At 39.9% G+C, this 23,008-nt stretch overlaps 1 long non-coding RNA gene across 1 annotated transcript; it reads left to right on the forward strand.

The window, feature by feature from the left end:
* The first annotated feature begins 1,646 nt into the window (after nucleotides 1-1,646).
* On the forward strand, nucleotides 1,647-22,277 carry LOC145503549 (uncharacterized). Its single transcript, XR_014051566.1, has 4 exons — nucleotides 1,647-3,637; nucleotides 9,460-9,564; nucleotides 18,665-18,740; nucleotides 22,046-22,277. It is a non-coding gene; the product is annotated as an uncharacterized LOC145503549 (long non-coding RNA).
* Nucleotides 22,278-23,008: the final 731 nt, after the last annotated feature.

Genomic DNA, 23,008 nt, shown 5'->3' on the forward strand with positions numbered 1-23,008 from the left:
AAGAGTGTCCTTCAGGCGCTCCAGGAGATGAGGAAAATTTGCCTCAAAAAAGGTGGGAACACTCCAGGAGTGCACGCTGACACCAAGCTATGTGGACCAAAGGAATAAAAAGTGTCTCATTCCGGGAGGGGCTGGGCTTAGGAGGTGGAGGTGGAGGGAGACTCAAGAGGGAAGGAATATATGAGTACAAACAGCTAATTCTCATTGTCATATAGCAGAAATTAACGCAACATTATAAAGCAATTATCCTCCTGCAGGGTTTAATGTAATAGCCACCAGTTGCTCTGGCTAAGCCGTGAAAAAATCACCATAGGAAAAGAATAAAAGCAAAATAAAGCAATATAGCATAACTGAAATAAAAGTACATTGGGTTGGTTAGTTGGAGTCATCATACCCTGCTAAGCTAAAGAAAAACATAGTGTGGACCTTGGAATGTCAGGTCAGGGCAAGTTCAGAACATTGCTTGTATACACACCAAGATGTTTTCCCAAGGCATATGCAGGTCTATGGCCTCCAGCTAGGTGATACCCCTTGTACAAGAAACTAACAAAGATAGTTTAAAGTAATCAATAAAATGGGAGACATGACCAGGGACACAGGAGGCTGACTTCACCGTAGCACAACAGATACTTTCTGCTTGCCAAGACACTAAATAAGAGTGATGTGGCTCCGAGGAACAGGGCTCTTGATCCAAGAGGTCTTGAGTCACTGGTCCCATCTTTAAAACTTCAATTCTGTCTCTAGTTTCTTTTTCCCAAGCTGTGTGCCGACCACTTTGGATCCCTACCTGCTGTGCTGGTTGCAGCATACTCCAATTAAAAATAAAAAGAAATGTCCCATATGATATCTATGTGCAGCCATCCAGAAAAAGTAATGAGGATGAAGATTATCATACAAGTTCTATATGGAGGTTACCTGTGTACCTGTCACCACTTTCAAAACCCTACAAACAATGTGGATGAAAACCAATTGCTGATCGTCAAAGTCATAAAACCAGGGAAAAAGAGAGAGAGATCACCATGTACCCACAGGACAATGTAACCCTGTTTGTTATCTTTAGCTGGACTATCTCTCCAATATTTCTTCAGATCATGAACCAGGGCTGTTTCCCTGGTTACAAAGACCAACTCACTAGGACAAAGGGCACAGTGGTTGTGTTATTCCAGGAATTTGTAATGGCAAATGCCAGACTTTCACGTGAATACGTGTATGTGTCCTGAGCTTTTGGAATAGACTGTTTGTAGATTTGTAGACTATAGCTCTCTCAACCACTTTGTAATCTGCTGCTTTATTTATTTATTTATTTTTGGCCTTAAATAAAACATGAACATCTATGCATGTAACTAAATGTTCTACAAATCTTCCACAAACATGATCTTCTCAAACTACATAAATATATGTGCATAATTATATGGTTGTGTTGCTTCGTGAGGAACACATGGATGATAAGCGTTCAAGTCCTTGCATATATGATTATATCTTCATAGTTTTTATCAATTATAGATTTTACAGTCAGATAACTTCTTCTCACAACTTTGAAGACAGGACTCCAGTACCTTGCTGATCTTAAAGTCTGACATTGTCGACTTTGGACCCTTTGTAAGTTACCAAATTTCTTTCTTCCCCTCTGAAAGTTTTTAGAGTTTGGGATTCTCATTAGCTGGCTTTCATTAGATTATGCCGTGTAACAACCTCAGAATCTTAGTATCTTACAACATTAAATATTTATTTCCTGCTCATGTTACTAGTTGGTGACTGTAGTTGGGCTGTTTTGGTCTGCTCCAGGTGGTGGGTTGATAATGGACTCCTTTATCTCCTGGTTCAGGGATCCAGGCTAAAGGAGAAGCTCCCATAGGGGCTGTGCCCTTCTGACCGAGGAGCTCCCATAGGGGCTGTGCCCTTCTGACCGAGGACACCGAACTGTAGGCCTGGGGGAAGCTTGCAGTGCTCCTAGAATCTTCTGCTCAGGAGCAGTACAGGTCATGTCTATTCATAATTTGATGCTTAAGGCAAATCCCTGGGTCGAGTGAATCACAGGGAAGTGGGTGAATAAGGCTTCTCTTTGGAATTCTGATTTTTTTTTCCTAGGAGGTGTCTAGAAATAAATCAACTCCTTAATTTTTACAAAAAATTCAGCTTGTATAAAGCAATTTATGGGCCTCCCCAGTGACTCAGCAATAAAGAATCTGCCTGCAAAGCAGGAATTACAGGTTCAGTCCCTGGGTCAGGAAGATTCCCTGGAAGAGGGCATAGCAACCCACTCCAGTATTCTTGCCTGGAGAATCCCATGGACAGAGGAGTCTGGAAGGCTATGGCCTTGGGGTCGCAAAGAGCTGTACACAACTGAAGTGACTGAGCACGCATGCACAAAGCACTTTGTGGGGCATAGTCTTTACAAAGCATTGAAAGAAAATGGGAGGGCAGAGAGGGGCTATTTAATAGCAGAGGTGCACACACACACACACAAAACCTTTAAATTTGAATTTAGACATTTGCAAGTATAAAGATCCTCTGACTCCCCTACTTCGGGGGCCTTTTGGCTTCCACTTCTCTCCTGCAACAACTGTACATCTTGCTTTCCTGTCTGTCCTCCTATCTCTCCTCCTCACCCTCTCCCTCTCTTCAGTTCTTGGAATTTGGGGATTGATATTCTGGAACTTAAGCAGGAAATGGGGGACCTGAGAGAAGAAGATTAAACGTGCCTGTCTAAGTTATCTTTGCTGCCTAATAAACCACCCCAAAACTTAGCGACTGAAAACAAAAGCCATTTTATTATCTCAATCCTGCGGGTGAGCTGGAGCCCAGCAGAATGGTGGTTTCACTGGTTTCCTGTGGGGCATCTGACTGCTGCAGTCAGACAGCAGTGGGGCTAGACCCTCCAGATGGTTCCACTCACAGGTCTGGCTGGGAGGCTGGGCTCAGGTGGGCCTCTCTCTCCACCCTTGTAACACCAGGCCCTTTCTCCTGGTGAGCTCTCCACAAAATACCTCCAGCAGGCCTTCTATTAATACACACTTGCTCAAGGCTGAAAAATACACAAGAGCATAAGTTACCAGGCCTTCCTAAAGCTTCGGCCCAGAATAGGTAGGCTGTCATTTCTGCCACCTTCTGCTGGTTAAAGTGAGTCCCAGGATCAGCCCAGGTTCCGTGTGGCAGGGGGAACACAGAAGCACGAACAGCAGAAGGCTGCCGTGCTGGGGGCCACCTTTGAAGAGAGACACCACAATGCTTCATCACAAGTTCATAGTATGCCTTTGTTAAGTGAACTTATAAGGTAGTAATAAAAGTTAATCTCATGTGGCATTATTCAATACTAAAGTATTGATTTTAAGATGAATTGCTATTATTACTTTGTTTTTGTCTGTTGACTGACGATTTGGGACCACTGTGAGAACTCAGACTTGGACTCTGAATAAGATGAGGATCCCTTCGAATTCTCTTCTGCTGTGTCCTCTGCCTTGACTCTGCTGGCCACCTGCAATCGATGTTTCCTAAATGAAAGAAAACGAGGAAAGTGTGTGGCAATTTAATCCACCACACCTGCTTCGGAGAGAGTGAAAATTAAAGGTGGGGTGATCTTACCAGGAGTACCACGGAGAACCGTATAGAACTGCTCACTGCACATCGGAATAGAAAGGTATGACTATATTCCCTTTTTTCCTAAGTGTTAGCATGCAAAAAAAAAAAAAATCTTAACTCTCATTTGATTAACATCTTAGGTGTTTATAGAATTCTGTATTAGAAGTATCTTCCCATAAACTTCCTGGTGGTCCAGTGGTTAAGACTCCATGCTCCCAATGCAGGGAACATGGGTCCAATCCCAGGTCAGGGAACTAAGATCCAACATGTTACACAGTGCAGCCAAGAAAAACAAAAAATTTTCCCTCTTAATTTTAAAGGCATTTTTTCTCAGTAGTCTAGCATCCAATCACACTGACAAGAAATACCAGGTAAATTTGATTTTCATTTCTTCACAGATTACCTGTTTTTGCTTTTGCTTGAGTCCGTTTTCTCTATTCTTTCAAAGTTTTTAGCACTCCTCTATATGTTTAGTCTTCAGAATTTTTACAAAGTGGAACCCAGGTGTGAGTTTTCTTCCTCCTTCGCTCCCTCCCTCCCTTCTTCCTTCCTTCATGTCTTTCAGAGCTGGAAAATGCTTATATTGTTTGTTTTTATCGTTTTCTTTTCTCTGTTTTCCCTTTTGAGTCAGGCGTTGGGCCACTTGGATTAATCCTCTGTGTCTCATAACCTTTCTGTCATATTTTCTTTCTCTTTCATCTAAATTCATTTGTTTCCATCATGGTCTCTTCTGAGTTTTTCTCATAAATCTGCCTATGCAAGCAAAGTTGTTGATGGCTTCTCTTAAAGGCGAACAGCTGAGGACCAGGCTGGAGCTCCTAATGCCAACGCTGGGGGGTGGGGGGCTTTGTTCTATTATTACAAAGCCATTCCATTAGAGGGACCCCTCTACTTAGTGTCAGGATTGGGTGGAGAGAGAAACACTTGTTGCCAGGTGTGGCTGTGTGGCGCTGGGGAGGCAGGTGGGCAGGGCTGTCTGTCCATCATGCAGATGGGAATGGATTCTGGTCTCTCCAGCTCCCTATCTTACTTCCTCTTCCTACCTGGAATTTCCAAGTCATCTCCCCTAGGTTCTTCAAGGCATATCTACTTTCTCCAGAGCTGTATCCCACTTGCCCATACTCCATGCTGCAACTCTTTCCATATTACATTTAGCCTCTCTTCATCCATTTGATGTCTTGCATAGACCAGGGGCTTCTCTGGTGGCTCAGTGGTAAAGAATCCGCCTTCAGTGCAGCAGAGGCAGGGGCCCTTGCGCTGGGAAGATCCCCTGGAAGAGCAAATGGCACTCCAGTACTCTTGCCTGGAGAATTCCATGGACAGAGGAGCCCATGGGCTACAGTCCATGCGGTCGCAAAGAGTCAGACACAACTGAGCACACACACAATCCACACAGACCTGTTGAAATCTCTCATCTGCTGTGGCTTCCCATCCAGTTCTCTTTATCACCTCAGATTTCTTTGAAGCTACTCACGCAGAGAGCCTGAAGTCTATCATAATTTCTCTTCTTAGAAACCACAACATCATATAGAAGGGAAAAGGTGAAAATATCTAATATTTGAGAAACCATTTTCTTCCTCTCCCTGTGTTCCTTTCTTGATCCCTCAAGTAGCATCTACAATATTTTGAGAGAGTGGAGAGTGAGCCTCCACCTTTTCTTCCACCTTGGCTCACCCACTCTTTCTGAAGAGGAGTAAATTATTTGAGGGGTGAGGTCGGGAAAAGAGTCTGACTTGTGGGCTGCACACTTTCTTGTCTTTCTAGCCTGTCCTCAGCACACTCGAATTCTCTCTGTTTAGCAGATCGTGTCAATGAGTCCAATGTTAGTTAGCCAAGAGCAGTGAAACAGTCCTGGGGTTTGTCTGCTGAGACAATTTCTCCATCTAGAAAAGAAAGTGGTATCATTACCCATTTCTAATGGTACCACCCTTCAATCTTATTAAACTTGTATTCAGTTCAGTTCAGTTTAGTCGCTCAGTCATGTCCGACTCTTTGCGACCTCATGAACTGCAGCACGCCAGGCCTCCCTGTCCATCACCAACTCCTGGAGTCCACCCAAACCCATGTCCATTGAGTCGGTGATGCCATCTAACCATCTCATCCTCTGTCGTCCCCTTCTTCTCCTGCCCTCAATCTTTCCCAGCATCAGGGTCTTTTCAAATGAGTCAGCTCACCGAGATGACCCAGGGGGATGGGATGGGGAGGGAGGTGGGAGGGGGGTTCTAGAAGGGGAACACATGTACACCCATGGCGGATTCATGTCAACGTATGGCAAAACCAATACAATATTGTAAAGTAAAAAAATAGATAAATAAATTAAAAAAAAATTTTATGCAGAGCCAAAAAAAAAAAAATACATGAGTCAGCTCTTCACATCAGGTGGCCAAAGAAACTTGTATTAAAATTTATTAAATATTTTGTATCCATTTAGAGCTTAAGTGCAGGGTGCTTACAAGGAGTATATTAGAGTGATGGATGGATTTCTTGGTTTGGGATGGACTTGAGCCAAAAGTAGTACGATAACTTCTAAAAAACAGAACATAAGAGTTGTACCAAATTATCTCCAAATCATTCTGGTATATTTAATTATTCACAAAGTGGAAATAAATATCTTCAGAGTTCAGAAAAAGCAAAATGTCAAAACAAAGTATAACAAGGTAACTTGATGTGAGATTGGACCTCAGAATATTTTGAACTCTTAATGGAGAGAGACTGAAAAAGAATAGGCTGGACTTAGTTTAGGCTGACGTGGACCTCATAAGGGGTAACCCCATGGACTGTAGTTCACCAGGCTCCTCTGTCCATAGGATTCTCCAGGCAAGAACACTGAGGGGGATAGCCATTCCCTTCTCAAGGATAAGGGGTATAATTTACAACTAAATAACACAGACATTGAGAAATACACTGACCACATTATTTGCCATTGGGTTTTGCCCTCTGTCAGGGAGAAGAAGATTTCCCGTAAAGGAAATTGATATTCCACTATTGACCATCCTTGCATCAGATAAAGAAAGGCTCAAAGTGCTTTCATTACAGGGTGGAGCCTAGAAGGGAAAGCAATAAAGCAAAGCAAGGTGGGGCTGATGTGAGCACCGAAGAACACTGATCTGCTAGGCTGGTGTCTCACAGTGATTCCTTCCTTTGTCCCCAAATTGTCTGCAATGTCTCATTAAACATTATAGCCTGGTATTGATGTACAGTGAAAAATTAAAGAGCTTCCATATAGATATGATGAAGCAACTAAGGGAAGACCAGTCAAGGGATAATAGCCAAAGTGCCTTCACTGGAGTAAAAGCATAACATCTATTAATAAGGAGACTCTAAAATCCAGTGGTTCAAACTACTTTGAAGTTGGCTACTCTGTCACATAACAGTCCACTCTGGGAATTCCAAATGAGCGCACAGTTCTGCTCCACAGAAACACTCAGGGACCTGTGTTGGTGGGGTCTCTCACATCCTATATATGTAGTTTTCAAGGTCAGGCTCATCATCACCAAGTAAACCAAAAGGAAGGGTTAGGAGGGAAAGTCCAAGACCAGGAATTTCCTCTTAAGCATGGGAGATGGAACTTTCTCACATTACCCTTACTCTTGTTCCATCGGTTGGAGCTTTGTCAGCTCAACCAGGAGCAAGGGAGGCTGGGGGCAGTGTGTTCTCTGTCTGGGCAGGCATGTCTTGGCTACATCTCTTTTCGACAGTAAAGAGGGTCCTTAGATCTTGATGGGCAGCCTGCTTGCTCTGCTGCTAGGGTCCCAGCAGAGACCAGATGATGCCTGTGGAGTGATGAGCTCATCAAGGGGGCCGTGGTGCCAAAGGGTACCAGAGTAGAAGACAAGAGAAACATATTCAGGGTCTTGCCTGAGGCAGAAAGAGCTGGGGAACACTTAAAAGGGGTTAATTTCACGCAACAAAGTTGGCAGGGATTCATCACCCTAAATGGAATGAAGAATGATTTTTTTTTCCCTTTGCTTTATTGAGAGGCAGTGTGAGAACAAGAGGCTTGGGATGAGAGCCTGGGCTTAAACCTTAGTTCTACCTGCCACTTAGCAACTTTGAAGTTAGAATCATTCATTTTCAGTTTCCTCACCTGCCAACTGAAAAGACCCTGCCTCCTTAGCTTACAAGATTGTTGAGAGAGTCAAGTGAAACAGGATTTTAAAATCCTTTGTAAACAATAAACTATCACCCAAATATAAAAGTGTTCATGATACTAATAAACTTAGTTGGCTTGATCTGCTATGAAATAACATAATGCAAGAATCGAAGCAAACAAAAACCTCAAAACCTATAGACCTTTGGCAAACTCTTCCCTGGTGGCTCAGTCTGTAAAAGAATCTGCCTGCAATATGGGAGAGCTGGCTTTGATCCCTGGGTCGGGAAGATCCCCTAGAGGAGGGCATGGCAACCTATTCTAGTATTCTTTTTTTTTTTTTTTTTTTATTGTAGGATTCCATTTATACGATGTACCGGGAATAGTCAATTTTATAGCAACGGAAAGTAGAAAACAGTTATGAGGGGCTGGGGCAGGGAATGGGTAGTGAGTGGTTAATGAGGACAGGAGAATCCCCAAGGACAGAGGAGCCTGATGGGCTGCAGTCCATGAGGTTGCAAAGAGTCAGACACGACGGAGCGACTAAGGACACACAGTCTGCAAGTGGGAATCCTGGGTTGAATTTAGTGGTTAGTAGTTTTCAAGTTGCCTCAGGCCCATTTTGGAATGAGGCAGGATTTGTATAAAAATATTATTCAAGGTTCATAAATCTGAAGGAAGTAAGACAGAAGCCTTTTTGTTTTCCATTTTTGCCATTTGGATATGTGGCCAGAAGGCACCCAGTTATCTAGCAGCATTGTTGTGAGCCTACTACAGTCTTCCTTTGATAGGTTTGGGTAAGTAAACAACTTTAGAAGTGATAATTTCACCATTCATCTTCAGCTTCTAGTGAGCATCTCTAAGACACAGAACCTCTCTGTTTAAATTACATTTTAAAAAGGCAAAAAAGAAGAAGGCTCCCAAATAAACCCCAAACCAAAATGCCAGCGATAAAGAGTGAAAGAAAAAGATCAAATATTTTTTTTTTCTCCCCTGGGAGCTCTTCTTCAAACGAGTCTAACATCTTGAACCTATCTCCTCAGCCACTCAACGTGTTATCAGAGGCAGCCATCAGTAAACTGTGAGAAAGACCATTTGCCTCTGTCTCCAGAACTTTTGTACACAATCACCTTTGCACTCATAAGGCACCCAGACCTATGGCAGCTTTGCTTTTTCTTTTACCCTAATCTGTTCCCAGGAAGGGATTTGAAGGAGTCGTTCTTCTTGGGGTATCAGTAATTAGTAAAGCATAACATTTTACTTCTTTTTCAACATTGAACAAGGCAAAAGTTTAAGCCAAAGGAATAAATCTCTACTTGTGAAATTTCAGGCATCAGTCAGCTGAGTAATTGTTTCCATTTCTCAAAAGACTCAAAAGCCTTGTTGTAAGTTTGTGTCTTTGCCAATTTGTTAAATGAAGAATGATATCTTCTGGGTTTTTTATGTGTATTTCCTTTAATTATGAGCTTTTTAAAAATTTTAAGCTTTTCATGTGTTATTGCCACTTGTGTGTTTTCCTTTGAATGTTGCTCGTTGCTGGCCTTCAGTTGCTTAGTGGAAGAGCACAGGATAGGAAGTGGAAGTACCTGAATCAGCTCCAAACCACTCATCTCAGGCCTCGGTTTCTTGTAAATGCAGGAGACTGGTCTAGGGAGCCATGATACTCTCTAAAAGCTCTAAAATGCACAGCTGACTTCACAATGAACAGTTTTCTATAATTTTTGCTTAACAATAGTAAATCTCATAGATAAAAGTAAAACCAGAGCCAAAATCTTCTACTGTCCTTCCAGGCTTAATAAACAAATAGGAGTGATTCATCTGTAGCCTGTATTTGCATCAACCGAGCCAATTTGCATCAACCTCTTGGGCCTGTACCTCTTCTGGCTAATTTCAAGGTGAGTTCTTACCTGAGGCCTTTATTTGCCTGAGCTATGTTTATAGAAATTAGCTTCATAATTGGCTTTCTTAGACATTATCTACTACATTTACCTTAAGCATGAGAATAAGGCTACATTAGATTGTATCTGCGTTGTTTAAATACTATATACAAACCTGACAGGCCCAATGTGGTTCAGGTGATAAATTGTTAAAATAAAATGAGTACCTGCCACTCACCTGATTAAATTGAGACACATCAATAGCAGTGAGTGGTGGCTGCTGCTGCTGCTAAGTCACTTCAGTTGTGTCCGACTCTGTGCGATCCCATAGACGGCAGCCCACTAGGCTCCGCCATCCCTGGGATTCTCCAGGCAAGAATACTGGAGTGGGTTGCCATTTCCTTCTCCAGTGCATGAACGGGAAAAGTGAAAGTGAAGTAGCTTAGTCATGTCCGACTCTTAGCGACCCCATGGACTGTAGCCTACCAGGCTCCTCCATCCATGGGATTTTCCAGGCAAGAGTACTGGAGTGGGGTGCCATTGCCTTCTCCAGAGTCATGGCTAAAATACCATAATTCTGGTTAAAAACATATTTACCTAAAATCCTACTTTTTTTCTTTTCCATCATGGTTTATTACAGGATATTAAATATAGTTTCCTGTGCTATACAGTAGGAGTTTGTTGTTTATCCATTATCTATATGATAGTTTGCAGACCATGGACTGCCCCCTCCCCCTTGGCAACCACAAAGTCTGTTTTCTATGTCTGTGAGTCTTATTTCATAGATAGATTCATATGTGTCCTGTTCTTTATTTTTTATTGAAGTATAGTTGAATCACAATGTTTTATTAATTGCTACTGTACAGCAGTGACTCAGTTTTATGTATCTATGTATACATATATACATTCTTTTTCATGTTCTTTTCCATTATGGTTTATCACAGGATACTGAATATAGCTACCTGTGCTATACTGTAGTACCTTGTTGTTTATCCATTCTATGTATACCAGTTTGCATCTGTTAATCCCAAATTCCCAGTCCAACCCTCTTTTACCCCCCACACTCTTGGCAACCACAAATCTATTCTCAATGCCCCTGGTTCTGTTTCTGTTTCATAGATAGATTGATTTGTGTCATATTTTAGATTCCACATATAAGCAATATCATATGATATTTGTCTTTCTCTTTCTGACTTATATTGCTTAGTATAATAATCTCTTGGTTCATTCATGGAGGTGTAAATGGCATTATTTCTTTTTTATGACTGAGTAGTATTCCATTATAGATGTGTACCACAACTTCTTTATCCATTCATCTGTTGATAGACATTTATGTTGTTTCCATGTCTTGGCTATTGTAAACGGTGCTGCTATGAACATAGGGGTGTGTGTGGCTTTTTGAATTATAGTTTTGTCCAGGTATATGCCTAGGAGTGGGATTATTAGATCATACAGTGACTCTTTTTAGTTTATCAAGGAACTCCATGCTGTTTTCCATCGTGGCTGCACCAATTTACATTTCCACCAACAGTGTAGAAGAGTTCTCTCTAAAATCCTACTTTGGAAATGGGTAAATAGAAGTTACTGCACCCAGACTGAGATTTTCCTAGTGTAGGTTCTACTTGGTGAAGAAGTAAGGATGAAGTTCTAAATGCAAAAGTCTAAAAACTAGACTTTTAACTCACACATATGTAGGGATATACTATTCTCAACAGATTGTTTCTTCCTGATTTTTGTTGTTTCCTTTGAAAAATTGCTGGAAAAATATCTTACATTTGCCTATTTTCAACAGTCTAGTCCAGAATGAAACAGGCAAAGTTAGGAATGACATTGAAAACTAGGAAGTTAAATAATAACTAAAGCTCTCTAGAGCTATCCTGTCCAATAAAGTACCATAATGTGAGCCCTTGAGATGTGGCTCTTTCTAACTGAAAGGTACTTAAGTGTAGAATATGCTCAGGATTTTAAAGACACTATGAAAAAAGAGAATGTAAAATATCTCATTAATAATTTTTATCAATTACACATTAAATAGTATTTTTAATATATAGGTTAAAAAAACTTTAGCATTTACTCCTAATATATCTGTATTTACCAACTTTTAACAATACACATATAAACACCAAGCTAAATCAGGTACATTAGAAAATATTTATTTTAGCTATTATTGATACAAAAATTTTGCTCTTATGAAAAATATCATTAGGGATAATAATATAATTAATAAGAGCAATATATTTGAATATGCCACAGTTGTTTTGTTTTTATTTTTTGGTTTTTTTGACCACACAGCTTATAGGATTTTAGTTACCCATTCAGGGATTGAACCTGGGCCCTCAGCAGTGAAAGCATGGCGTCCTAGCCACTGGACCATCAGGGAAGTCCTCACAAATGTAACTTTTTATTTAACACTTTGCAATGAAGCAAAGGCTAGTTCTGTGTTCATTTTTTCCTAATATGTTCTTTAAATTCTGTCAAAACTAAAAACTACTTCAAAACAGTATGGAGAAATATATTATCGGCTAAGCTTACCAAGGAGAAGGAAATGGCAACCCACTCCAGTATTCTTGCCTGGAAAATCCCCTGGACAAAGGAGACTGGCAGGCTATATAGTCCATGGGGTCGCAAAGAGTCAGACACAACTGAGCGACTTCACTTAAGTTTGCTAAATCGTAATACTTATTTTTCAGTCCTACTAACAATTATGTAAGTGTTTTGTTGAATCTGGTTAGGAAAGTTTTCCATTTTCCCTAAAGTCAACAGCTATTCTTAGAAATTAATTGGACATTGTCAAATTCTTATTTTTAACAGGTATATTTAAAACCTACTGAAACTTCCTTTATAAGATTTTTAGACATGTTAGAAAATTCAATTTCCAACTTTTTTTATGTGTGTACATATGCAGGTTTTTATTTAAAGGCATAATTATATTGTTTGAGGTATTTAAAAAGTCATATAATGACTGAGGTCCACTTAAATGAGGTACCTAGAATAGACAAATTAATGCAGAAAGTAGAATAGTGGTTACTAATAGAGGTTGGGGAATAGGGAGTTATTATTTAATGGTTACAGAGTTTCAGTTTGGGTTGTTGAAAAACTTCTGGAAATAGAGGGTGGTGATGGTTTCATCACATGTGTGCGTGCATGCTCAGTCATGTCTGACTCTTTGTGAACCTATGGAATGTAGCCCGCCAGGCTCCTCTGTCCATGGGATTTTTCCAGGCAAGAATACTGGAGTGGGTTGCTATTTCTTCCTTCAGGAAATCTTCCGGACCCAGGGATCGAACCTGTGTCTCCTACATCAGTTGGTGAATTCTTTACCACTGAGCCACCTGGCAAGACCACATCGCACCATGAATGTACTGAATTGCATGCTTAAAAATAGTTAAATGGTAAATTTTACCGCAATTAAAAAAAAGTAAAAAGGGAGCAAACTACTGACACATGAACAATACAAGCATGAGACTTGTCATTTCCATGACATTATGTTGAGCATAAGAATCCAGACACAAAAAGGAGAGTACATATTGCACAGTCACATTTAAATTGGTTCCAAGCAAGTATATCTATCTAACCTATGGTAATAGAGGAGAAGGCAATGGCATCCCACTCCAGTACTCTTGCCTGGAAAATCCCATGGACGGAGGAGCCTGGTAGACTTCAGTCCATGGGCTCGCGAAGAGTCAGACACAACTGAGCGACTTCACTTTCACTTTTCACTTAAATGTATTGGAGAAGGAAATGGCAACCCACTCTGGTGTTCTTGCCTGGAGAATCCCAGGGACGGAGGAGCCCGGTAGAACCAGCCTCTCACATAGTTCTGAGGAATTGTTCTGAAGATGTAAGGGAGGAGCTGGAATATATAGAAATTTTTCCTGGAAAAAACAGGAACAAATGTGTAATCAAACAGCAAAAGATTGCTGCTAATCCCACACACGCACAAAAGTTGTTTTTGAGTTGACATCTCAAGTTAATGATTTTAGTACTTTTCTATGTATGGAAAGCCACAAGAGTCTGAGTTGTCAATTATTGCTTTGATATGCATTTTAACTGTCTGGAGCCAGTGCTCAGTCTATCTCCATCCTAAAATCCCCTCAGGATGCTGACTAGGGGGACTGCAGTGGCTGATGACTTGATGCAGGGCATAATTTGTTTACATGAATGGCAAGCAACATTCTTTGTTTCCTGAAATGGCAGACAGCATTGTTTGTCCACACAGGTATATATAATTGTCAAAACTCATGGAACGTTATGTCTATTCCTGCACTGAGTTCTATGAAACAATATGATGAAATAAAAATAAAACCAGTGAAAATGTTTTAAACTGAAAATAAAATTAAAAAAATAAGAGTTGTGATACATTACAAAATAAAATGGTACAATGAAAGACTGCTTCAAGAATTCAAGACATCCCTGATGGTCCAGTGATTAAGACTCCATGCTTCTATTGCAGGAGGTGTGAGTTCAGACCCTGGTTAGGTGAACTAAGATTCCCACATGCCACATGGCATGGCCAAATGTATATATGTGTGTATTATATATACACACACACATATATACTGCTTCAAGAATTAAGGGTTTTTTTTAAGTATCCAGAGCTCACCTCCTCAGCACTCAGGGGATGTCAACATGAAAAATCGACAACTCTCAAGAAAATCTTAAAATATTTTCCACTATGTTTTGTTTTTGTTTGTTTGCTCTAGCTATTGAATGACATTCATCAGGAAAGAAACTGAACTAGCAGAGAATGTTAATCTCAACCCCAGAGTATAGTTCCCCATTATCCACAGTTTTGCTTTCTGAGGCTTTAGTCACCTAAAGTTAACAGTGGTATGAAAAGCTGAATGGAAAATTCCAGAAATAAATTGTCAGTTGTTCTGAGTAGTGGGATGAAATCTTGTGCCCACCTGCTCTGTCCCACCCAGGACATATTCACCCCCTTGTCCAATGTGTTCTCTGCCTGATAATCACCTAGTAGTTATCTCGGTCATCAGCGTGGCTGTGAAGTATCCCAGTGCTTGAATTTAAGTCACCCTTATTTAGTAATAGCCTCAAAGTATAAGAGTAGTGATGCTGACAATTTGGATATACCAAAGAAAAGCTGTAGAGAGTTTTCTTTAAGTTAAAAGATGATAGTTCTCCACTTAATAAGGAAAGAAAAAAACCTGTCCTTTCAGTGCTAAGATCTGCAGTAAGAGTTAGTCTTCCATCTGTGAAATTGTGAAAAAAGAAAACAGGAATTCATGCTAGCTTTGCTGTTCCACCTCAAACTTGCAAAAGTTATGGCCACAGTGCATGGTGAAAGTGAAAGTTGTGCAGTCATTTCTGACTTTTTGTGACCCCATGGACTACACAGTCCATGGAATTCTCCAGGCCAGAATACTGGAGTGGGTAGCCTTTCCCTTCTCCAGGGATCTTCCCAACTCAGGGACCAAACCCAGGTCTCCCACATTGCAGGTGGATTCTTTATCAGCTGAGCCACAAGGGAAGCCCAAGAATACTGGAGTGGGTAGCCTATCCCTTCTCCAGGGGTTCTTCCCGACCCAGGAATCAAAGTGAGGTCTCCTGCATTGCAGGCAGATTCTTTACCAACTGAACTATGAGGGAAGCCCTAGTGCATGGTGGGTGCCTGTTAAGTTGCTTTAGTCATGTTTTACTCTTTGTAACCCTATGGACTGTAACGCGCCAGGCTCCTCTGTCCATGGGATTCTCCAGGCAAGAGTACTGGAGTGGGTTGCCAGGCCCTCCTCCAAGGGTTCTTCCCAACCCGGGCACTGAACCCACATCTCTTATGGCTCCTGCATTGGCAGGCAGGTTCTTTACCACTATTACCTCCTCGGAAGCCCACAGTTCATAGTAAGTGGTTCGTAAAGATGGAAAAGGCATTAAGTTTGTACAATAACATATTTTGAGAGAGAGAGAGACCACATTTACCTAACTTTAATTTCAGTTTATTATTATAATTATTCTTTTATTATTAGTTATTTTTGTTCATCTCTTACTGTCCCTAATTTATAAATTAAACTTTATCAGAGGTAAATACGTATAGTCTACAATGTCTGATTCTTTGCGACCCCATGGACTGTAGCCCCCCAGGCACCTCTCTCCATGGGATTTTCCAAGCAAGAATACTGGAGTGGGTTGCCATGACATTTTCCAGGGGATCTTCCCGACCTAGGGATGGAACCCAAGGCTCCCACACTGCAGGCGGATTCTTTACCAACTGAGCCATCGTAGGGTTTGGTAATACTGTGATTTCAGACCACTGGGGGTCTTAGAAGATACCCCCTCAGTTAAGGAAGGATTGCTATATTGCTTTCCCAAGTATCTCCCTTATACTCATGAATTCTTGAGAACTTTCTGATTTTTTTTAAAAATAAATTTATTTATTTTAGTTGGGGGCTAATTACTTTACAATATTGTAGTAGTAGTAGTAGTAGTAGGGAGGTGGGTGGGGGGTCCAGGAAGGGGAACTTTCTGATTTTATAAAAATACTTCCCTGCAACTTTACACTTAACTTTACTCTGTGGCATTCTATTTAGTGGGGTTTAAATTTCAAGAAAAAATTCTGCTTGGATTTCTACTGACAAAGGCCTAAAGGATATGTTAACTCATCAGTGCAAACAAAAATGTAAAGCCCAACCAAAATTTCTGGGAACCACACCCAACTTCCCCAGGAGTAGGGCAGAGCCTGGGGAAATGGGGCAGTAGGGAAAGAGAGGGGGGAGGGTATGGCATTTGTTGAACCTATTCTCTGTGCCATACACGATTTTGGGAACTTTATTGTAATTGTGTCAGCTAAAGAATATAAAGAAGAGTATGGAAAAGGGATTCGAAAGAGGTTAAAAAAAATTCCTTGGCTATCTTCACCTACCAAGTACAGAGTCATATCTTAGCAGAAGCTGACAATGACAGATTCCAGGAAGGACTGGGTGGAGGTGGCTGCCAAGAACAGTCACCTCCTAGGAACTCTCACACCTCTTCACCATCCCCTCCCCACCCCTCCAAACAGGTGGCTGAGCTTTTGCAAGACTTGTCTAAATAGTCAGTAAAAGAAATTGTGTGTTTAATTTTGGAGAAAAGGCCTGCTGTTTTATATGATTATTTTTAATTAGCTATTTTCTGGAGGTTGATTAAATTTGGAAATAATTGCATCTTGAGAACTGTTTAAGAACCTCAGATTGTAAACCCAAAGCTGCCTCAGGAATTTGGGGATGGGTTGTCACACTGTGACCAATTGCCAGTCCTGAAAACAAGTATCTGTTGTCTACAGAAGAGATCGTGGTCATGCAAATTTTTTTAGTTCTCTGCCTGGAAAGAGAATCCCATCTGGCCAACTTCTCTTTTTTCTCTGTTTTCTTGTATGAAATATGCAAAACACAAGTGCTTGAGCCACCAGAGCAACAGATTATGTTGCCTGTGTATTGCAGATAAAATTGAAACACGGCAAGAAGTTAAAACCTGCCCTTGGGAGAAGCATATAAAAGATACTTTATTTACATAATAGTATAAAGTTTTTAATAAGTCCAGTATAGAGATGATTATGAGGAAGAAAAGAAAATTGCCAGTTTGAAAAATGCTGTCCTAAATAAACTTTAAAAGAAATAATTGGAGAGTCTAGAATATTTAAAACTGCAATGTGAATTCATTTTACAAATTTTTAAGTTAAGATTTTTTTTTTATATTGTTAAGATTATATGTCTACCTTTCAAAGCACTTTCATACCTATTATGTTATCTAATATTCATGCCTATGAGGTAGGGAGAGAAGTTATTATTAGACTTAATTTATAGATGAAGAAACTGAAGCTCAGAACAGTTTCACCCAAGGTAATACCTGACTTGTAGTTGGAACCGACTCTCAGGTCTTGATATTCAAAATTTCTGGGCTCTTGCCACAATATCCCATTGCTTCTGTTCTCTCCCTGAAAATATAAACTAAATAATTTAATTAATTATATTTACTAGTACAAATTTAGAAAAGCATTACAGTATGGTGGTTAAGAGCATGGGCTGCTTACACTACTTTCTAGTTTGACCTGAAGTAAGATACCAGTCCTTTCACTGCCTCGGTTTAGTCATCAGTAAGACTGGAATAATAAAAATACCTATTCTATAGGGGTTTTGAAAACAACAAGTGATTTTTAAAAATTATTTCTTTATTGACTGCTCTGGGTCTTTGTTGCCGTGCCATGGCTTTTTCTAGTTGTAGAGAGTGTGGGCTACTCTCTAGTTGCAGTGGGCAGGCTTCTCACCATGGTGGCTTCTCTTATCACAGAGCACTGGCTCTAGGGTGCACATGGGCTCAGTAGCCGCAGTTCTTGGGCTCCAGAGCACAGGGTCAATAGTTGTGGCACTTGGGCTTAGCTGCGCCAAGGTATGTGGGATCGTTCCAGAGCAGGGATTGAACCTGTGTCCCCTGCATTGGTAGGTGCATTCTTATCTGCTGGACCATCAGAGAAGTCATGCAAAAAGTGATTTAATACATGTTAAGCACCTGATATAGTGCTTGGCTCACAGTAATCATTTAATAAATGTAAAATATGATTGTCTTTGCAAGTTATTTTTATGTTTAGGTTATTCTGGTAAACATTAAAATATTAATCATTTTAAATAACTGTATTGAATTTGCAAATTAATTTTATGTTTCATTTACTCTGATAAGCATTGAGATATTTTGAGTAGCTATGTGTGTGTTATATTGCATGGATTCTAAAAACCATGCAAATTAAAGACTGAAAACAAATATCTCTTTTTACTGTCTCTACATGTGCTTGTCAATTATGCATAAGTATCTCTTTTATCTGTTAAGGATCAGACCTCAGAGTCAAATTAATTAACCTAAAGTCATCACAAAGCACTGCAATTTACACCTACTCTGAATCATCCTAGTCTAAGAATCATGGAGATTTCAACATAATTTTGAGCAGCCTTTTATCTGTTCTGAAATAATGGCCAAACTCACTTACCTTGTTCAAATACATTTAATGCATAGAACACTATTTAGATACCAGCTCCCTTTGGGTGGACATTACATAGCGGACTTTGTTCCTGCCCTCATGATTCAGTACAAAAATGGGCAAATGAACACTCAAGAATTATTGATCTTTTTGTATCAGATGGCAAGGATGCTCTCAGCAACTTCTGAAGCCAGGTGGAAAGAACTCAGGAACAGTTTGAAGAGGATTACATCAGGTAAATAAGGGATTATTTGAACATTGAAAAGAATGGTAACTCTAACTGATTTTAGCACACTGAATTTCCAAAGTCTGTGAATCCATAGTCTTGGGGGTTGGGACAGGAAAGAAAGAGAAATTCAGGCCAAAGCAAAGGAAAGATTAGTAGAAGAATGCCAGCCAAACAATCAATAAAATGAAAAGGCAACATAAGGAATGGGAGAAAATATTTGCAGACCATATATCTGATAAGTGATTCATATCCAAACTCATAGAACTCAATAACAGCAACAACAACAAAAATCCCATTTAAATGGAAAGAGGAACTGAATAGACATTTTCCCAAACACATACAAATAGCCAACAAGTATAAGACAAGATGCTCAACATCACTAATCATCAGAGAAATGCAAAACAAAAGCCACAATGAGCTGTCACCTCACACCTGTTAACATGGCTATCATCAAAAAGACAAGTGTGGTGAGGATGTGGAGAAAAGGGAACTTGTGTGCACTGTTTGTGGGAATGTAAATTGGTGCAGACGCTATGGTAAACAATGTGAAAGTTCTTCAAAAAATTAAAAATACAACTGTCATATGATCCAGCAATTTCACTTCTGGGTATATATTCGAAAGAAATGAAAGCAGAATATCAAAAAAGATATCTGCTCCCTCATGTTTATTGCATCATTATTCACAATAGCCAAGATATGAAAACAACCTAAGTATCTGTCAATGCATGAATGGATAAAGAAGATGTGGTGTACGCATACAATGAAATATTCAGCCATAAGAAAGAAGGAAATCCTACCATTTGTGACAACATGGAGAGACCTTGAGGGAATTGTGCTAAGTGACATAAGTCAGAGAAAGACAAATACTACAATATATGATGTCACTTACATGAGGAATCTAAAAAAGCTGAACTCCTTAAGACAGTGTAGACTGGTAGCTACCAGGGGCTGGGGATCAGGAAATAGGGAAGATGTTGGTCAAAGGGTACAAATTTGCAGTTAGAAAATAAGTTCTGAAGATGTGATATACAGCATTGTGATTATAGTGAGCAATACTGTATTATAAATTTCAGAGTTGCTAAGTGACTAGATTTTAAATGTTGTCACTACAATCAAGATATAATTATGTGACCTGATGGAGGTGTTAGCTAACACTGTATTGCTATATATATATATATATATATATATATACATATATATATATGTAATCATACTGCAATGTAAATATTAAATCAGCATGTCGTAAGTATACTTCTACAATGTTATTTGTCAGTTATATCTCAACAAAAAAGAAGAAGAATGTCAGATAATAAATTTTCATGAATGATGGAAATTGACCATATTGCAACTCCAATGTTACAGTTAATCTAATCAGGGATTATCTAAGTCAGTTCTCAAATGTCAGTGTGCAGCAGAATCACCTGGATGCTTGTTAAAACACAAATTGCTGGATGCTGCCCCCAGAATTTAGCAGTTCTGGAGTGGTTCCCAAGATTTGGCTTTTTTATCAAGCTTTCATGTGATGCTTGTTCCAGAATCATACTTTGAGAACTATGGGTGTAAACAGTAGGATGATGGGTTGTTAAGGAGTGGATTATTCACACACACAGACACAAAAGGTTTTGTTTTGTTTTGTTTTTAAATTAGTTTATTTATTTTTTAACTTTACAATATTGTATTGGTTTTGCCATACATTGACATGAATCCACCATGGGTGTACATGTGTTCCCCTTCCAGAACCCCCCTCCCACCTCCAGGTCATCCCGGTGCACCAGCCCTGAGCACCCTGTATCATGCATCGAACTTGGACTGGCGATTCGTTTCACATATGATAATTTACATGCTTCAGTGGCATTCTCCCATATCATCCCACCCTCTCCCTCTCCCATAGAGTCCATAATACTGTTCTGTATATCTGTGTCTCTTTTGCTGTCTTGCATACAGGGTTATCTTTACCGATTTACTACATTCCATATATATATGTTAGTATACTGTATTGGTGTTTTTCTTTCTGGCTTACTTCACTCTATATAATAGGCTCCAGTTTCATCCACCTCATTAGAACTGATTCGAATGTATTCTTTTTAATGGCTGAGTAATATTCCATTGTGTATATGTATCACAGCTTCCTTATCCATTCGTCTGCTGATGGGCATCTAGGCTGCTTCCATGTCCTGGCTATTATAAACAGTGCTGCAATGAACACTGGGGTACACGTGTCTCTTTCAATTCTGGTTTCCTCAGTGTGTATGCCTAGCAGTGGGATTGCTGGGTCATATGGCAGTTCTATTTCCAGTATTTTGAGGAATCTCCACACTGTTCTCCATAGTGGCTGTACTAGTTTGCATTCCCACCAACAGTGTAAGAGGGTTCCCTTTTCTCCACACCCTCTCCAGCATTTATTGCTTGTAGACTTTTGGATAGCCGCCATTCTGACAGGCGTGAAATGGTACCTCATTGTGGGTTTGATTTGCATTTCTCTAATAATGAATGATGTTGAGACAAAAGGTTTTTGAAACAAATAGTTAAAAGGGAAAAAAAATAAATCAGAATGGAAGAAATTACCAACATTTTTCTTGACTAAATTCAGATACTGTTCACATTGTTATCTGGTCCTGGAATCTCAAGATCTGAAAAGAGCAGACTTTCCCTGAAATGCCAGGCAAGATCACATCTAAACTTTAGGAGCACTTTAGGACCAAGGATTCTATTTCTAAGTCTGCTATTAACAGACTTGTTTGACCTTGAGCAAGAACTTGCCTTTTCTTTAGGCTCTATCTGCATTAGTTTTAAAATTAGGATTTTGAACTAAGTGTTTTCTCTGGGCCTAATGGCAGAGTGTTATAAAGCCTAAAGGAGTTTGGCTGGAAGAAATGACTGCATACTGCAGCTCTGAAATCAGAAAATAGCTATACAGAGACACCATCTCTAGTGAAAGTTATTTTTATAACGTTGCATAAGGGATTTCTTTTTCTAAGAAAGTTGCTTATCTTAGCATCTTAGCAATATAGATTTTAAAAGAATGTGAACAAGAAATGTTGTAAGACAGGTTTAAAGAGTCAGTGTTGCTACAGCCACTCTGCTTTATATAGGGGGCTAGGAATTGTTTTACCCTACAGAAATAAATAAGTAAATATATAACTTGTCACTTTCTTTCTAGATGTAAAACCATAAGCCACTCTTGTAAAATTTTGTGCAATAGTAAGGTAGATTAAGGGAGACTTGGTCAGGGGAAAAAAATGTTTCTTTGCTACCAGTTCTCTTTATAATCAATGCAGTTTCGGTGGATCCCACGTTTATCTCCTTTATAGATTCTCCATTCCAGTCTTGAGGTCATTCTGAGAAATAAATGGAGTTGGGGCTATAATGGGCATCATTTGAAGGGTCCTCAAAGGAAAACACCTCTCTCTTGACTACAACAAGGAAAACACCACAAGGGCCACCAGAAATGTGCGGTAATACACAGCTTCCATCCCTGTAGTCCACTGCTAAGCATGTAGAAAGCTAGAAATATTGAGCCTTCCATATGGGTTGACTATCTCGGATCTGCTGTGCTCATTGTGGGTCATGTGGACTTCAAGTGAATCCCAACTTCTGGATAAGAAGGTTACAGCTATTAAGTGTCGATGTGAAACCTGAAAGCACCTCTACTGGATTTCTATCAGAAATCCTGCAGAAAGTCAGCCATCTGGGTTCTAATTTTCTGTACAAGGTCGAAGATCTAAGTGACTTGAATTAACTTGTCCTGTGCTCCATCCCTGAGGAATACTCTGTGGCTGCTTTAGACTTCCTGGAATGTGTGGACCTCAGAAGAATTGATCGGTTCAGATAATCTGTCTAGGGCTCTGATTTATCAGACAGTAAAGCATCTGCCTGCAATGCGGGAGACCCGAGTTCAATCCCTGGGTTGGGAAGATCCCCTGGAGAAGGAAATGGCAACCCACTCCAGTACTCTTGCCTGGAAAATTCCATGGATGGAGGAGCCTGGTAGGCTACAGTCCATGGGATTGCAAAAAGTTGGACATGACTGAGTGACTTCACTCTCTCTCTCTGATTTATCATTTCAACTTTTGGTTTGAGGTAACCACGAATTAAATTCAACCAAACTTGGGTCCACCAAACGAGAAAAGGGATGGGGGTGGATATAATCTTTTTTCTTTTAGTAATTTTTAATTCAGGTAGTGTTTTTCCCGTGTTCCATATTAAGACCTTTTTTTTTTTTTTAAACTTTGACTTGGAATAAGTTCTTAGAGCATATTGCTTGGTTAAGTAAC

This window comes from Giraffa tippelskirchi, chromosome 4, assembly GCF_054371585.1.
Source record: "Giraffa tippelskirchi isolate mGirTip1 chromosome 4, T2T-mGirTip1v1.2.pri, whole genome shotgun sequence".
Lineage (NCBI taxonomy): Eukaryota > Metazoa > Chordata > Mammalia > Artiodactyla > Giraffidae > Giraffa > Giraffa tippelskirchi.